This window comes from Triturus cristatus, chromosome 4_1, assembly GCF_964204655.1.
Source record: "Triturus cristatus chromosome 4_1, aTriCri1.1, whole genome shotgun sequence".
In the NCBI taxonomy this organism is placed as follows: domain Eukaryota; kingdom Metazoa; phylum Chordata; class Amphibia; order Caudata; family Salamandridae; genus Triturus; species Triturus cristatus.
The window spans coordinates 265,126,593-265,145,000 of record NC_140585.1 but is presented as its reverse complement, the minus strand read 5'-3'; the positions used below and the strand labels follow the sequence as shown (position 1 = coordinate 265,145,000).

Genomic DNA, 18,408 nt, shown 5'->3' with positions numbered 1-18,408 from the left:
ATGGCTTTTGGAAAGAAGGTGCAAGCCCTGGGGAGAAGAGGTGAAGCTGGGTGAAGAGATCAGCATGGCTTTAATTTAAACACGTCATCTTGCAAAAACAAACACACATCCCTGGTTGAAAGGCGCGCTCCTATAACCCACGTGGGAAACAGGCGAATTGTGGGGTTTTTTTTCTTCACAAAGCTGATATGCGCATTTAAACCGTTAATACGATATCTCCTCCATAATCCCTTTTTTCTTTTGAGGAGATATGGAAATAGTTAAACTGGTCGGTCCAACTTTTGCAAGATTTTTGTTCTTCTCAATATAACAACCGGGCACGTTTTGATAATAGTTTATGATGCAAATGTGGGAATGTTGATTTTTCACATTTTTATATTTTATATTGTGGCTGTTTCACTCTGGCATATGTCATCATTGTACAAACTGCTGCCCCAAAGAAAAAAAAAGGACGCGTATTAGAAAAAAAAACTGGGTCTAAAAACGAAACAAACGTGTTTAATTCCATTTTATTTTTTGTTTGCTGCTATTCTATGTTCTTTTAACAGTAGTAAATAAAATCGAAACTCTTCTAATGTTATTCATGACTTGGTGAGTGGTAATATCGCTCAACAGTGCAAAATTGATAACTCTCTCACTCTAGACAGAGACAAACCATGTGTAATGTGTCTCGGTCCCCTTCAATGGGAACAGGCCAATGAACTGCAAAGGTAACCCCTCTCTAAGACAGGAATAACAAGCATTTGCAATGCAATAGGTCTCGCATTTGCGAGAGTTTAACCTATTGGCATTGTAAATGACAATGCCTTTTATTTATGTTTTGAAAAAAACACATAAATAAAAGGTATTGCCATTTGCAATGCCAATAGCTCAAATTCTAACAACTGCGAGACCTATTGCATTGCAAATGCTTGTTTAGGACTTGTGCCCTGGTTATGTTACACACCACAAGTACCAGGATGCAATAAAATGAACCAGGCCGAGACTAACTGCTTTTTGGTTGACAACACTTCTGGATTCCATACGTGCGAATGTCGTCTACCGCCCCCTGGCGCTCCCTGCGTGTAAACGCTCCTTGGTCGCCTTTCCCACCTGCAGTATGGACGCAGGGTCTGACGTATTTTTTTTTTTTTAAAGCGTTGATGGGTTCCACCTGTGGACGTCCTGCTGGTCGTTATATGAAGGGGCTAGGAAGACGTCGCCCCCCCTTTACCTGTTTGGCATGGGATGTGTAACCCAGCAGGGGCTGTCTGAAGAGCAGGTTCGTTCTTTTACATGTGTCTGGTTTTGGGATAATTTAGTATAAGAGCTGCGGCTTTCTTTCTTTGACTGACACGCATGATTCTGCGTGATAAGGGAGTGTCCATTGTCTCACTGAATTTAAGGACTGTTTGACCGGCGCCCCCAGGTCTTCGTAGACTCTTCTCCTCCTCCTCCTCTCCTTCCTTTCCCCCAATTTAAAAATGAAACGAAGTGATCCCCGGAACGTAATTAGTTATAAACTGCATTGATACGTGTGGGTAACGCGATCAGCTTTTCTCCACACGAGTTCCTGCTTTGTGCTCGGAAAGTAAACCGTTAGTTGAAGAGACTTGGATTCCCCTTTCTTTGTGGAAAAAATGAATTGCCGAGGTGTTGGAAGTCTTTTTTTTTTCTGCCTGTCTATCCATCTCGCAGCTCTCGCACCCCCTCCCGAGAACAGCAGACTAGGGGCAGGCTGTGGCTTTTGGGGCAAAAAAGGTATGCACTACTAGAATCGTGGTTAGTCAGGGCTTTAAGTGGGCCGGGTCCTGCCGGTGCTGATGCACCGGCAGTTTAAAAAGCAGCTGCCGAGACGGGTCCCTATCTTGCTCTCAATTGTCTTAATCCTCAGGGAGGATTTTATTTCTATAACTTTGCAGCATTACTACCTTTAACTGCCTTTCATACAAGGTCAAAGACTCGTTATTATTCTTTTACTGTCTCATAATTGCACCACTGAAGCATTTTCTATATAATCTACAAGGAAGCCATAGTTGCTTATTTAGCAAATGCAACGAACAACGATTGACCGTCAATAGTGCTGGTTTATTGTAGGTGTAATGTTACTTGTTGTATTCTATATGCGGGTGCACTGATGGAAGCAGCAAAACCAGTGGGGCTGCACACTGCGAAGCACAGACTTTTAGTTTGTGTTTATTAAGCCACGCCCTTAATTAGATCGGCCACGCCCCTTGGAGACCCCTCATTTTTTCATCCCACTTAAAGTACTGTGGTTAGCCTTTCTTAGGAGTGAAAGTATTTTGCTTTGTCATCTGTCACAGTGTTTTGTACGACTTCAGCGCCACATCCTGTGATCCTGACAAACACTTAATCGCTCTGCCTAAAAAGACTGAATAAAACCGGACTTAACTTGCGTAATGTAACTGATGCTCATATAAAGTGCTGACAAAGATAATGGTGGGACTCGCACAGCTTGAAAGTGATAGATGTAGATCCGAAAGTTTATGGGCTGTCGCGTGCTACTAAGGTGGCGCTGTCTGTTCCGTTACAGCGCTAAGTACTACAACGACTATTACAATGCGTCCCCAACTTGGGGGCGGACTCCTTAGTGCACAGCGTAAATGAGACTCAGTGGTCTAGTTCAATGTTGAAAGTTTCACTCGTGTAACCCTAGGATTACACGAGTGAAACTTTGAACATTGAACTAGACCACTGAGTCTCATTTACGCTGTGCACTAAGGAGTCCGCCCCCAAGTTGGGGACGCATTGTAATAGTCGCTCATGTAAAGTGCTCATAGTCCTAGCTTTATAAAACTGCCAAAAATTCATTATTGCTACTAGTCAATGATGAAGGCGGTAGGCTGTTTATTATGCAAAGTTACACTAAAGCATGTGAAAAGCATGTTAGTTGCTAGGCATTTGAGTGGATTGTTACTACCCTGATTTATAGCCAACATATGTTTTGTTACATGGAATCTTACAGATTACCTTAGTAGGCACGGGTTTTGGTGTTTTTACCCTTTCTAACAAACTGTGGTTAGAGAACGTTTGCACCAAGAATTCCTGTTACTATGTTAGAGATAGTGCTTTACTTTTGCCCACTGTAATTTGGTATACATTTGCAGTTTTAGGATTGTAAATCTGATGGTTTCCTTGTGGGAAACGTTATGCTCAGTACAGTAGGTCTGATCTGCTTATGGTGACCAGCCAGCGACAGCTATGCTTTCGCTTGGTGTGTATGGAATATTTTTGCCAAATTCTATACATCTGGAGTGTTTATTATGAAAGGTTAATACAAAGGCAGTGAACCTGGCTTACTTATTGTGAAACGCATGCACTAACAGTAGCTCTCATATTGATACAGTCCAAAGAAAGGTATTTGGGTACATGTAGCCAACAGATTACTACAGCAGTGAAGGGTTTTGATGTTTGTCACCCACTCTGACAAACCCTGCAAGTAAAATTTCACTGTGCTGATTCTGGTTAGGCCCTATTGAGGGGGGTTGTTTTGTTTTGCCAACTGTAAGTTCATAACTATTTGTAATTTTATAAATGTCTGACTGATAGTTGCCAGTTTGTGCCCACTTCAGTAGGCCTCTATTGTCAGGGCTGGACTGGCCTTTGAGGGCACTGGGCGTTTTCCTGGTGGGCCAGAAGGATGGGGGCCGGTTTTCGAGTGATGAGGGCCAGTTTTGTTAATGGGGGCCGGTTTTGCAGTGGTGCTGCAACATCTGGCCCCTGTAACAAAAGCGGCAGCGCAGCTTCCTGCTAGCACATGCCCCTCCCCACGCTACCCACACCTCTGGGCTGAGCGAGCTGCATTTCCAGGGCTGGTTGTGTTCCCAGTTCGGCCCAAATTTCTTAGCGCCATAACGGTGAATTCAGAAGTGAATCTTCGTGTTTGGTTTTTTTTGGTGCTACTTTTGGCCCTAGACAAGTCAAATTAAATGTATTATAATGAGTGTAATAAATATTTCAGGAGAAAGGCTCGGTGAGCGAAACATTTAGGGCTTAAAAATGGGGTGACCTGGAGATCATGAGTGTTAATTATAAGGCAGACTCCACCTTTCATCTTTCAGTGGGAGTTTAATGGAGTACCATGACTTAAGTAAAAGCAGTAATATTTGTCGCTTAGACTGCCTTGAATGGGCGGAAGTGTAGGCTTAGATGGGTGTGTGTGTGTGTGTATTGTCTCTCTGTAGTCATATGACTCTGGGCAATAGTTTACTTAAACTCCCTGACTGCCCCAAGCGCCTTGAAACTTAAAGGAGTGATATGTTTGCGCTTTACAAATATGGGTGGTGTGTGAGTGTTTGTGCATATATATATTTATGTATATATGTGTTTGTATAGGAAGCTGGCTCTATATACTATACCAAAGTGAGGTATAGTGTGCAGAGTCCAGTGGAACCAGGAAGGTAGGCAGAGGTAATGTAGATAGCACCTCACTCTCTATTTATGGTAGTGTGGTCGAGCAGTAAGGCTTTATCAGAGGACAGTGTTAAGCGTTTGTTGTACACACTCAGTCAGCAAATTAATTCACACACTCAAAGACTGAACTTCAGACGAATTGTTTTTGTATAAAAATATTCTTTTAGTTATTTTATTTTCTAGAACCAAGCAAGCCTGGCACAGGTAAGCAATTAATACTTTTCAATAGTAATGCAGTTGTAACAGTTTGGAATGTACTTTGATTTAAATACAGTAGTGTTACTGATAATGCAATGCTTTTCAGAATACTGTATACTTTGTATAGGATGTTTAGTAAAATGACCAGTAGATTACTTTGTAGATTACTTTTCTTACACAGTGCAGTATACCTGGATACTACACTGGGACATTTCCTGTAAACGGTGAGGAAAAGCATTTTTGCTATTTAATAACATTTTAAAAGGATATCTTAGGTTTTCCAACCCCACACTTAAAAACTTTTCATAGAAAAACAGTCAATGTTATCCTATGGAGGAAAATAGTGTTATCGGTTTGCAGGTAAGTACTTTGTTGTGGGAGTTTGTATTCTGGAGTTAGACTCGGGGTCCCCCAGGGTCAATGATTCACTCTTGTTACACCCTCAGCGGCACTAGGGCAGCCAGGTGCAGAGTGCTGAGGCCCAAGTTATCCAACGGGGAATAGGGGGCATCTGGTTGGTGGCTGCTGACGAGCAGGCCACTGGGTTGTGGGAGCAAAGCCCCTGGACTAAATCTGAGGGCAAATGGGTGTTTAGGCCACCACAAAAGATTCACCCTCAGCGGCATTGGGGTGGCCGGGTGCAGAGTGCTGTTTTGGCGTCGGGTGACCTCTAGCTTTCAATCGGGAGTCTCCGGTTTGCAAAAGCACTGCAGGCTCGGGGACAAAGGTCTTCTGGGTACAACCACCATTTGGAGAGGTAAGTTGGGATGCTGCGGGTTGGTTAGATAGTCTGTTGGGCAACCCAAGGCCCTGGGGCGTCGGGTGCAAGGGTGCCTTTTAGGGTCGGATCTTCTTACCAGCTCGTGGTTGGGGGGGACCTTCTGGTTTGAGGCTGCAGGCGTCGGTTGGAGACTTGAGGCAGGTCAGGTGTCACCAGATCTCAGGTCAGGGTCACCGGGGAGACCTTCTCTTGATGATCATCATCCACTCAAACTCAGGCAATGGGCGCAGAGTGCAGACCCGCAGACCCGCGGATCCTAGCGGAGCTGGAGTCTGTTTGAACAAATCTGGTGTTCACAGGAGACAGTCTTTGGGATGGAAGGCAGGCAGGTCCTCTGGGTTTCTCAAGGTTGCTGGCTGCAGGGGACACTGGGATTTTATTGGAGCAGGTTCGAGGTGGGGACCGGCTGGTCGGGCTGGGGCCAAGTCAGTGGGCGGCATCCTTAGTTTCGGCACGGCTGTTCTGTCCTTTTCTTCTGGTTTTCTTGTCTGCCTTCTTGGTTCAGGGCTGCCCCCTAAATACTGTATTTTAGGGGTCTCAAGGTCAGTAGCCAATGGGCTACTGACCTTAGGGTGACTACACCCTTGGTGTGCTCACCCCACGTGGGAGAGTGAGCACAATCCCTAATCCTGATTGGGGAGTGCCTGCCATCTGCAAGATGGCGGGCACTGACGAGTGGGGCTGCACCTCACCTCCCCCACCGTAGGGGTGGAGATTCCCGCATGTCTTCCTGGCAAAAAAGAGGGGAGACAAGAAGGGGGGCCTGCTCCTGATGGCAGGAGAGGCTGGGGGTCGCATTACAAAGGCTGCCAGTCCTTTGAATCTCCTCTGCTACAGATGGCTCTTACTGGCCTGGGGGAGGTGTGAACAGATCCGCCCAGGAAAGGCTTTGTTTCTGGGCTCAGGGAGCGAAGGCCATTGCCCTAGGGGTTTAGAAACATGTCTTGTGGTGGCAGTATGATGTGTGTTCCAGTCAGGTAACCCATCAGAGGCTGGTCGTTTTTCAGGGGACATCTCTAAGATGCCCTGAGTGCATTTTTCATTAAATCCCACACTGGCATCAGTGTGGGTTTAATGTGCTAAGAAGTTTGATACCAAACTAACCAGTGTTCAGTAACTCCATTATGGTGCTGGGAGTGGTAATGACAAACTCCCAGCCATATGCTCCTAATGGCATTACTTCACTTAAATGTCTAAGACTTGACTTGGACACGGTAGGGGTACAGGGCTCATGCACCTGTACCCTCACCGTTGGTATAGTGAACCCAGCTAGAAGGGTGGCTGACCTATGCCAGGGCAACGGGTTGTAGGCAAGGCACACAGGGATGTGTACCATTTTGACTCTTCACTTCTGCACCAAAAGACGCAGCCTGCAATGGTAGTGTGTGTAAAGGTACATCGCCTCTAAGGGTGGCACAGTAAGTGCTGCAGCCCTTGGGGGCCTTCCCTTGCCCCAGTGCCCTTGGTACGTATTGTACCTTTTACAAGGGACTGACATGTGCCCAGAGAGGTCCCAATTGGGGGAACAAGGTACAGTTTTGGGGAAAGAACACAGGGCCTGGGAACCTGATTAGCAGGGACCCAAGGCGCATCAAGTCAAAGTGCATCAGTAGTCTGGCAAAAAGTGGGGGGGGGGGGGTTACTGCAACAGAAACCCAGTTTTCGTGGGTGCGAGTGGATATATACTGCTGGTCGGCGCCAGTAGAGATTTCTAGTTGGGACCTAGTTACCATAGGAAAAGCATTTTGTGACTTGCCTGTATCTTTGGCACCGTTTGACGAATCTCCACGAAACTTTCCACAAAGTGTGCCAGTGATTCTTGTTGTGCATGTAAAATTTCAGGGCGATCTGCTTTGAGGGGGTGAGAAAAAGGTGGGTTGGGGGCAAAAAATATGCCTTTCCTACGTTAAATCCCGCAGGAATTTTAGACACGACTACAGCCCAAACAGTTTAACGGATTTACACCAAATTTGCCAGCAAAGCTGTTGGTCCAGAAAACGACCTTTTTGTGAATTGGTGTAAATCTGTTTAGTAGTTTTGGAGATGGTAAAAACAATCTAAATTTGTATATCTAGGGACACTGATCCTCCAAGGATCCGACAGTCCCCGTGCTGAAATCAGATTGGCTGCCAACACTTAAGCCAGGAAGTGTTGGCAGCCCTCTTTGGACTCCGCTTCAGTAGAGTCCCAAAAAAAACATACTGAAAGAAAAAAAAAAGGGGGGGGGGGCAGGGTAGGAATATAGTACCCTATGGCTCTGGGGTCCAAGAGGGATCCCATCAGGGCAAAACGCACTTAAAAAAATAAAATTTTGATGTGGAACTGCGACAGACGTCAATCTGTAGCAACTTCTTTTTTTTTTTTTTTTTTTTTTTTTTTTTTTTTTTTTTATAGCCTGGTCCCAGGGGCATTGCCTTCATAATATTGGGAGGGAATGAACGTGGCCCCCCTTCCTTAGGCTGTTTTGAACTCCAGGGAACACCACGACCCTGGGGCTTTATGCAAATAATGGAGGGGGTCCTCTGGCTTATTACAGCCCTAGTGACCACAAGCACCTGTGGGCTTTATTTAAAATTGGAGGGGGACTGTGCGTTCCCCCTTCTTGTGGCTCTTAAGAGCCCCGAGTACCCCATCCCCTGGAGCCAGGCCAATGTAAAAAATGGGTGTGAGCTGAGGATACCCTCCTGGGTGCTATCTGTGCTTCCTTGCCTCTTGCGGAGATGCCTGGGCTCTCAGTCAGTTGGTGCTAATCCTCCCCTCTCCCTTGTAGTTCCTGATCGCCTCTCTGCCCCCAGCTCACCCGCGATTAGTGATGCCAGGGCTCCCCTCTTCATCTGTTCACTGGGTGATGCTTGCAATCCCCTTGTGGGTAACCACGGACTCCTTTCTGCGGGTGATACTGGAGTGCCCCTCCCAAGCCTGATGTCAGAGCTGCCCTCCACTGGGTGATGCTTGCGCTCTTCTTCCCTTTGATATGCCGACGCGCGCCTCACCTTCTCATCTTAGCCCCGGAAACCCCTGATTTGTCCATTGAGGAAGCGCTCCCTCTTCCCACTCCACCATCCTCTGTCAAGTAGACTGAGGCTGGCACGCCCGGGTAGCCCCTGGGAGGGTAGGCGTGCCAGATAGAACTCAACCAAGCACAGCGCTGAGGGTCTGCAGAGGATGTCTCTGTGGTTTGTGCAGTGGGACATGGCAGAAGGCAAGCTTTGGCAGTGGACTGATGCTCCTCTCGCATGCAACCTCATTGCCCTTCCTCCAGCAGGGTCTGAGGAGATATTTACCTCGCAACGGTATGAAGAACTACATGAGTCTGCTTATCAGTGTACCTCCATCCTTCTTGCCCAGCACCAACTAGTTGGTTTGTTGTAGTAAAGGAGGTCCTGAGGTGTTAGGCCAGTGCATAGAGGTCCTTTTCACTGAGATCCTACAGTCTGCTCATGCACCAGGGCACTCCCGTGAGAAGCACGGTGTCGGGGCACCTGGTACCCTGACAGGACTGTCCACACGCACCCACCCTAATGTCAGCCTAGGCTGCCAATGGCTTAAGTTGTGACCCCAGTTGGGCTACCCCAGCCTAATGTTTGCGTACCTGCATTTTGCATCACACATTGGGTGGGTGGGGGATAGGGATTTATGCCGTGCCAACACCAGTGCTTGTCAAGGGGGGGGGGTGTCTGGTACCTCGCAAGCTAACTTCTAAGAGGACTTTTCTCCCAATGCACAACTTCATATCGTTGCTGCCCTGCTATGAAGTTGAAAAAACTTTAGTCCAATCCTGAGTGCCTGCTTGACGTTTACTATTCAGCTCTTGTTTGGCTGATTTCTTGGCAAGCGTCAGCACCTGCCTCACATGTCTATCAAAAGTGTAAAATCTCTGCTGAATGGAGCTGTTAGACTTTTAAAATATTTTGTTGAATCTGTTAATCACTCATTAAGATTAATTTAAAAGGGAAAACCGAGGAGCCGATAGTTTGTTCCAAAGGTGATAAGGGTGAGTATTGTCACTAAATATCAGCTCTAGGTTGAACCTGTGTTAACTAGATAAGAGGAGAAGGAGGGCCGAATGTGGGTGCAAAGTTCTCTTGGCTGCAGAAGTGGTGACATTTAAGGATGGGGTTTGATTCTCCTCGGGCTGGAGTAGCAAAGTGGTTTGCAGGGAGTCCCAGGCAGGCCCTGTAAAGACCTGTACGGGAAGCTACTGATTCTCCAGTGGGCCAGTCAGCCTTTGGCATAGATCCCATCAGGCACCTTATCATGGGACGCCACCTGTCACTTATGGATTTCCAGTCAAAGGCACTCACTCATGCAGCCCCTCACATACCTGCTTAGACTCAAACCCTCTTACTGACCCACTCTGACACGCACTCACAGACCATACACCCACTCTGCAATGTATACATACTATCATAGGTTACAGGTTACAGTTAGGAAATAAAATTAGAAAAACCTTACAAATTCACAAAAAAAGAAAGGTTACAGGGACGTTATAGTTAGGTTCACATTTCACTTCTAAAAAAAAGAAAAACCTAGAAATTCAGCAGTTTTCCATAGCTAACTATAACTTACGCTCCCGCAATGCACTGCTTGTGACCTCACATATTACATCACTCATAACATGGTCAGTGACATGACTGACATCTCAAATGACATCACTAATGAGACCACCACTCATACACCCATTCACAGCCCCATACCTCTTCTACACCCACTCTCACAACCACTCAAATAACCATTCGACACCGTGACTCACCCTTATAGCTGCTCCTGCGCCCATTCGCTCATCGGTGCAGCCGCTTGGGTGCCCCCCCTTGCTCATCGGTGCAGCCGCTTGGGTGCCCCCCCTTGCTCATCGGTGCAGCCGCTCGGGCGCCCCCCCTTGCTCATCGGTGCAGCCGCTCGGGCGCCCCCCCCTTGCTCATCGGTGCAGCCGCTCGGGCGCCCCCCCTTGCTCATCGGTGCAGCCGCTCGGGCGCCCCCCCCTTGCTCATCGGTGCAGCCGCTCGGGCGCCCCCCCCTTGCTCATCGGTGCAGCCGCTCGGGCGCCGCCCCCCCCTTTGCTCATCGGTGCAGCCGCTCGGGCGCCCCCCCCCCTTTGCTCATCGGTGCAGCCGCTCGGGCGCCCCCCCCCCTTTGCTCATCGGTGCAGCCGCTCGGGCGCCCCCCCCCCTTTGCTCATCGGTGCAGCCGCTCGGGCGCCCCCCCCCCTTTGCTCATCGGTGCAGCCGCTCGGGCGCCCCCCCCTTTGCTCATCGGTGCAGCCGCTCGGGCGCCCCCCCCCCTTTGCTCATCGGTGCAGCCGCTCGGGCGCCCCCCCCTTTGCTCATCGGTGCAGCCGCTCGGGCGCCCCCCCCTTTGCTCATCGGTGCAGCCGCTCGGGCGCCCCCCCTTTGCTCATCGGTGCAGCCGCTCGGGCGCCCCCCTTTGCTCATCGGTGCAGCCGCTCGGGCGCCCCCCCCTGCTCATCGCTGCTCGGGCGCCCCCCCCTGCTCATCGCTGCTCGGGCGCCCCCCCCTGCTCATCGCTGCTCGGGCGCCCCACCCTTGGTCATCGGTGCAGCCGCTCGGGCGCCCCACCCTTGGTCATCGGTGCAGCCGCTCGGGCGCCCCCCCCCTTGGTCATCGGTGCAGCCGCTCGGGCGCCCCCCCCTTGGTCATCGGTGCAGCCGCTCGGGCGCCCCCCCCTTGGTCATCGGTGCAGCCGCTCGGGCGCCCCCCCCTTGGTCATCGGTGCAGCCGCTCGGGCGCCCCCCCCTTGGTCATCGGTGCAGCCGCTCGGGCGCCCCCCCCTTGGTCATCGGTGCAGCCGCTCGGGCGCCCCCCCCTTGGTCATCGGTGCAGCCGCTCGGGCGCCCCCCCCCTTGGTCATCGGTGCAGCCGCTCGGGCGCCCCCCCCTTGGTCATCGGTGCAGCCGCTCGGGCGCCCCCCCCCTTGGTCATCGGTGCAGCCGCTCGGGCGCCCCCCCCCTTGGTCATCGGTGCAGCCGCTCGGGCGCCCCCCCCTTGGTCATCGGTGCAGCCGCTCGGGCGCCCCCCCCCCTTGGTCATCGGTGCAGCCGCTCGGGCGCCCCCCCCCTTGGTCATCGGTGCAGCCGCTCGGGCGCCCCCCCCTTGGTCATCGGTGCAGCCGCTCGGGCGCCCCACCCTTGGTCATCGGTGCAGCCGCTCGGGCGCCCCCCCCCTTGGTCATCGGTGCAGCCGCTCGGGCGCCCCCCCCCCCTTGGTCATCGGTGCAGCCGCTCGGGCGCCCCCCCCTGGTCATCGGTGCAGCCGCCCGGGCGCCCCCCCCCTGGTCATCGGTGCAGCCGCCCGGGCGCCCCCCCCGCCCTTGGTCATCGGTGCAGCCGCCCGGGCGCCCCCCCGTGCATCACATTCACACTGGCTGAACAACTAGGGAGTAAGTAACCAGATAAATACAACACAGGTTACTACACAAGAGTACAGTTCTAAGCCCCCTGAACCTTTGGGTGGGTACTTGGTGACTTTGTGTGTCAGGCAGAGGACAACCGCATGGTCCAGACCAGGTTCTGTTGCTACTGGTCAGCTTGGCACTTCAGTAAAAAGGCCTCTTGCAGCCTGTGTCCCTGTAGCCAAACAGCTCAGCCAGGTGACCATTTGACTCCACTTTTGTTCTGGGAATAAAGGGGAGAAGACCCATTCTTTTAGGGCACCTCAAGTCCGATAGCAGGTCCAGTCTACTACTTATCTTCTGCAGGTTCAGGAAGTGTTTTAAGGATGGTACCTTGGAATGCCGCATGTATGTCTAAGACCATATAGTTGGTAGAGGTGACTTGTGGGTACCAGGGGTGGGGACCAGGGGTGGGGAATCCAATAAAATATCTACTTGTCCTTGAGGCAGGTTAATTCATAAGTCTACTTGTCCTGTAAGAAAATCCACTTGTCCCTTTTGTGCCATGCAAACATTCAATGGATTTTTGCATGAGCAAATCTGCACATGCATATTTGTTCATGTTTAAATGTAGTTGACAAATATTTTCTAGGAGTACTATTTCTTGGCCTACCTCTGTAAATTCTTGTGAATTCACGAAAGCCATAAATCTGCACTGACTGCAAGTACATATACTGTGGGCGTACTTTTGAGACTTTCATTAGTAACTGGGCCTCTAATTAGATCTGGAATTAACCATAACCTTTTCAGTTTGAGTGACCGTATCCTGCTCTTTAATAAGGAGCATATCGGCACAAAGTAGTTTTGTTCAGTGCCAGGAACTTCTGTGGCAATGTGTGCTTTTTGAGGCCAAAAAAAGTTTCTTTTGCCAATGTTTGTTATAATTGTGAGGGCCTGGCAGCTCCCACACCAATAAAGTTTTACAAAAAGCATGCCAAATCAAGACACGCATTCACAAAACCAAAAGGCTGACAGTCAATTTCAGACCTACTGGCTTTGCCAATGCTTGTTTATTTTTTTCCCCGGTAATCTTTTTTTTTTTTTATAAACCATTTTATTGGCATTTTAAACAACAAAATGAACATTGCACCACTTTGTCATACCAGACATTTCAATACATTTACAAGTAGTTTACCCCATTTGGTGGTTTGAAATATTAGCCCACCTGTGTTGCAGATACTCAATCCATCGGGCCCATCCACTTGCCCCATATACGCTTGTTTAGCCCGGCACCCTCTTACTTCATATCCAGCTTTTTCTTGGATAGCGCACCCATCTACACCCCTGGGCCATTTTGTAATAGAGGGGGATGTCGAATCTTTCCAGGCTGCTGCAATATCTTTTGGCTATCAGAATGGCTGTTCCGCGAAATAATTTGCCAGCACGGGAAAAAGTTGGCTGGCTCTGCCTTACAGCGCGGACATTGTGGAGTTGGGATGAAACCCACTTTGTGGAGCCGCACCGGGGTAAGATATGCGCAGTGAAGATAGTGATCTTGAATGAGATGGAGCCTGGCTGATAGTGAGTGTCCTAGGGTGCATCAGAGCGTCTCTCCAATCGTCGTCCTCCAGCGATCCCAGCAGACTGTGAAGTTCTAGTGTGGATGGGGTATTGTTTATCAAGGATTGATAAACTTGGGTTTTTCCTCCCAAGTTACCCATGAGAAGCTTGGCCTCAAGTGGGCTAAATTTGGGGATTGCTGTATGGTCAGGGATGTGGAGGGCTAGGGCGTGTCGCAGCTAAAGATATCGGAAGAGTTGGGTGGAGTGTGAGGAGTATGCCTGTTGTAGGTCCTGAAAGGACAGGTGCTCTCCCTTCCATATGCCTCCCGGGCAAGTTACACCTATCAAATCCCATTTATGGAAGACTGTTGGTGTCACAACCTCCCTCAGCCAAGCTCCGTGCCACAGCGGTGTTTGTAGTGAGTTTAGCGTCCCAGTGAATGTTTTGCATTGGGGAGCGCCATGCCGGGAGAACTGCAGGGGTAACTATTGATAGAACGTGAGGAATTGGGGCCCTATAAAGCATGGCCTGGACTTGAGAGAATCCAAGGCTCTCCAGTGCCAGTTGATAAGTTTGATCCGACCACCCGCCGTTGAACCAGTCATGGATCACCAGAAGATGGGTGGCTAAGTAGTATAAAAAGGGATTAGTCATCCCCATACCCCCTTCATATGTGGCACGTTGACAAATTGTGAGACGCGATCTCGAACCACCCCAAAGGAAGGTCATGATTACACCATCCAAGTAGCAGAACCAGCTGTGAGAGTTACAGTGTAAGGTTTTGAATGGTGTACAAAAGACTGGGAAGAACAATCATTTTGAAGAGAGCAACCATATCGATGGGTTTAAGTGGAAGAGTTTGCCATCGACAAAGGGCATCTTTTGTACGTTTGAGGAGGGGTTTGAGATTGAGGGACCAGGTCTGCTCAGGGAGAAGCGGCACCCAGATACCGAGGTATTTGAATGAGTCTAAGCAAGGGGATGGTTGTTTGCCAATCCACACATTCTCTAGAGGCATGGAGAGGCACCACATTGGATTTAGCTAGGTTGAGGCATAAGCCCAACGCCCTCTCAAAAGAATGGAGGATCTGAAAGGATCTTGGTCTGGAGTGGGCTGGGTCAGCCAGATAGAAGAGGACGTTGTCTGCAGATAAGGCGATCCGGTCCTCGGAGTCCTGCCAGCGCCACCCATGTATCTGGTCATCTGTCCGGATGAGACAAGCCAGAGGCTCAATTGTGAGAGGAAAGGGGACATCCTTGTCTGGTTCCCCTCGCCATCTGGAAGGCTTCTGACAATGCCCTGTTTATAAGGACCCTGGCTGATGGATTAGAGTATAGGAACTTCACCATTCTTTGGTAGTAGGGAGCAAAGCCTTCGTTCAACACGTTCCCAAGGTAATTCCATTTCACCATGTCAAAGGTCTTTTCGAAATTGAGCAGCACTTGGGCCAGATACGGTGAAAGGAGACTATGGTGTGTGTGGGCTACCTATAGGCGTCTAAGGCAGTGCTGTGTGCTCCAGTGTGGCATGAAGCCACATTGATCAGGGTGTATGAGGGTGTGGAGCACTTGTTTCATATGGATAGCGAGAATCGTTGCGTGGATTTTAATCTGTTAGTGAGTGTAATTAGGCGGTATTGAGCACGAGGGCAGAGGAGGGTTTACTTGGGTATGGCCACGATTGTAGTTGTGCCTTTCTCTATAGCTTCCTCAAAGAGGGCATGGAGTCGTGGGATCAGGATTTTGTGGCATGCTGTATAGTACTCTGTGGGAAATCCGTCTGGGCTGGGGGTCTTGTGGGTGGGAGTGAGGACAATGCCTCCCTGATTTCCTCAGCTGTGATAGGTTCGTCCATAGTTTTAAGTTCTGTCTGAGATGTGCATAAGGGGGATACTCCGCAAAAAGGAGCTACCCCATGGTGTATGTGTGATTTGCTGAGTACAGTGCCTTATAGTAGTTCGCGAAGGTCTGTGCAATTGTTGCAGGAGCTTGAGAAATTTGTCCCTGTGCATCGTAGACTTCAGGGACTATCTGGTTGGCCATGGGGTGGGTAGTGAGCCAGTGAAGCAACTTGCCATGCTTATCTCCCCACCCATAGACCCTGGCTACCGAGGATCTCCAAAATCAATTTGGCAGATTCAAGGGAGATATTTTTGTTCTCTTCACGTATTGGTTGCAGCTGTCGGCGTTCCGCCTCTCCTTTCGCCGTGGCAGCCATCAGTTCCAGACGGTAGGCCCTGGCTTTGAGTTGAGAGAGCTGGCGGTCCTGGACCTGCCGTTTGGTTTGAGAAGCCCTTTGGTGTATACCCGTATCATGGCTTTGCCTGCCTCCCACAGCATGCCCTGACGTTGCACTGTCCCCTCGTTGGTGCGAAAGTATTTTAGTTCTTCCAAAATTCCCTTTTTGTAGTCTTGATCCTGAAGGAACCAGTCGTTTAGTCGCCATAGAGGTTTTAAAGTTCCTGTGGGGCTCCCACCCACAGAAGGACTGGAGTGGTCGGCCACTCCATGCGCCAGGATTTGAATTTTGGAAAAGGCCTGACAGTCTGGGGCGGGCATAAAGTTGATGTCAATGCGAAAGTAGGTGTGGGGCGCAGCAGAGGTGTGCATGTATTGTAGCATCTTAGGGTGTCAGGTGTGCCAGACGCCACAAAGGCCCACTGTGAAAGCCCAATCTCCAAGGCGCTTGGTCCCTAGTTTTCTGTGGGAAAATGGGACACCTATGGCATCTGTGGCACCAGGGACCTCTTAGTGCTCATCATCAACACAGCGAGACGCTTGGCGGATGCCCTATTCGTGAGAATACAAATCGCTGAAGGTGCACTTAAAACTACCATCCAAATCTCAGCATATAAGAATAAACTTGCAGAGACCAATGCGGAAATCTCTGATAACAAAGAGTACCTCATGAAACAAAAAATAACTAAATTACAGAAAGATATTCAAAAATTCGACAAAGAAAAAGTATATCCATATCTTAAGTCAGACTACACATCGGTGAAGAACAGTTATTCTTCCGATGACAACTCAGACAGGAGAAGTTCTTCTGATAGTAATTCCAGCACGGGCAGTTGGGGCTCCAATACTGGCCGACGCAATCAACATGCCAACTACCACTATAATGTCCCCACCTTTCAGGGGCCTCCCTTTTTTCCAGGTCCTCCTCCACCCCCCTACTGGCAGTACCAACCATTTCAACAAGGACATCCGCAATTTTTTAACAACGGCCCCCCTTTTTTAGACCGAGGTTGGGGCAGAGGAAGAGGTCGCAACAGAAGAGGCCCACAAAAACAGGTCCACTGGCAGGACCCCCCCATGGGAGGGATGGACACCAGGAGCAAAACCCAGAACAAGAACTACTAGTGGTCAACCTATCACAACGTGGTCTATCAGACCTTGAGACATCACTACTACAGAAGGGGTTAGGTTTTGTACCCACCCCCAATACTGACAAGTTTAGAGATGTTTGTGAGGTTCAAAAATTGTTCCGCAAAATAAGATTACGGTCATACTTCTTGGACAAACCTATCCACCAGGAGAATGACTCAGGGTTGAGTAACCCCTCTACTTTTACACCTCATAATGCCATGGTCCCGGTTGAGATCTTAACTTTTGAGAAGGCGGTACTGAAGGATTTAGCCCTCACTCCTTCACCTACCTCATTCCACAACTTATCTAGGAATGAAATACAAACGGCAAACTCTCTTGCCAATGTTGATTCGATTATCATCAAACAGGCGGACAAGGGTGGGGCCACTGTGATCCAATCTAGGGATGACTATGATGTAGAATGCAAACGACAATTAAACAATGATAGGTACTATGCCCCTATCTCTGTTGATCCCACACCTAGCCTCGCTAATACCATTTCGATATTAGTTAACGAGGCACTTGTCAATGGGTGGATAAGTAAAAAAGAAGCAGCATTCTTAAACGCCGCAGAACCTAGGACCCTGTACTTTTACACCTTGCCTAAGATACACAAAGGTACCAGTCCGGTCCCAGGGAGACCCATAGTCTCAGGGATTGGCTCTATACTTGAGCCCTTATCCAAATTTGTGGACCATTTTCTTCAACCCTTGGTGAGAGAAATACCATCCTTTATCAGAGACACAACAGACATCCTTAGAATGATTGACTCAATAGAAGACCCTACTTGCATTGATCTACTAATAACCCTTGACGTGGAGGCCCTCTACACGAATATTCCTCAGGGTGATACCCTCACAGTAGTAGAGATGGCCTTAAACTCATTGGAATGGTCTTCCCTAACTCTGGTCACATTCATAATGGACCTGGCTTCCATAGCACTGACTGAAAACTTCTTTGAATATCAGGGGCAACTATACCATTAATGCCAAGGAACTTCGATGGGGAGCACATTTGCTCCTAGTCTGGCCTGCCTGTATATGGCAGCCTTTGAGGCACAAATCATCAACACTGACCGTAACCCGTTTCGACAACATCTTGTCCTCTGGAAACGGTTCATTGACGACATCTTAATCTTCTGGAAAGGCTCCACTGATACTTGTAACACCTTCGTACAGTGGATCAACCAACAGAACCCTTTCCTGAAGTTTTCCCACACTATCTCAGACACGATAGTTGCTTTCCTGGACCTAAACATCAAACTAGCAGAGGGACAGCTCTCAACTAGCTTATTTAAGAAACCCACAGATCGCAACAGTCTTCTTCTTCTATACCAAAGCCACCATCCCAAAGCCCTTCGAGACAACCTCCCCGTTGGCCAATTCTTACGTATTAGACGTAACTGTACCTCAACTAAAGATAACCAAGAAGAAGCAACCTCTTTAGCCACAAACCTCAAGACTAGAGGTTATCCTCATAAAGTGATAAGAGACTCTATGAAGAGGGCCCGCAATAATCCAAGAGAGTCCCTTTCATAGGTACACCACAAACCACCTGAGGACATCATGACCTATGTAACCTCGTTCACACCCAACTCAGTCTGGACCAAGAAAACCATTTTGAAACATTGGGGGATTCTCAATACAGGATATCTCCAAATACCAAGACCCAGATTTGCTTACAAGAGAACAAGTAGCCTACGAGACATGTTGATTCACACTAGACCAAGAAAAAAG

The 18,408-nt window shown here is 49.2% G+C and overlaps 1 protein-coding gene across 2 annotated transcripts in view; it reads left to right on the top strand.

Moving 5' to 3' along the window:
- Nucleotides 1-1,134: 1,134 nt before the first annotated feature.
- WEE2 (WEE2 oocyte meiosis inhibiting kinase) overlaps nt 1,135-18,408 on the top strand; it is a 176,567-nt gene continuing 159,293 nt past the window's right edge. The window contains exon 1 of one of the 2 annotated variants that reach the window (XM_085652016.1): nt 1,135-1,261. The gene's annotated coding sequence lies outside the window, so the exon portion shown is untranslated. The remainder of the gene's footprint in view (nt 1,262-18,408) is intronic. The other variant, XM_085652017.1, reaches the window with a different exon arrangement.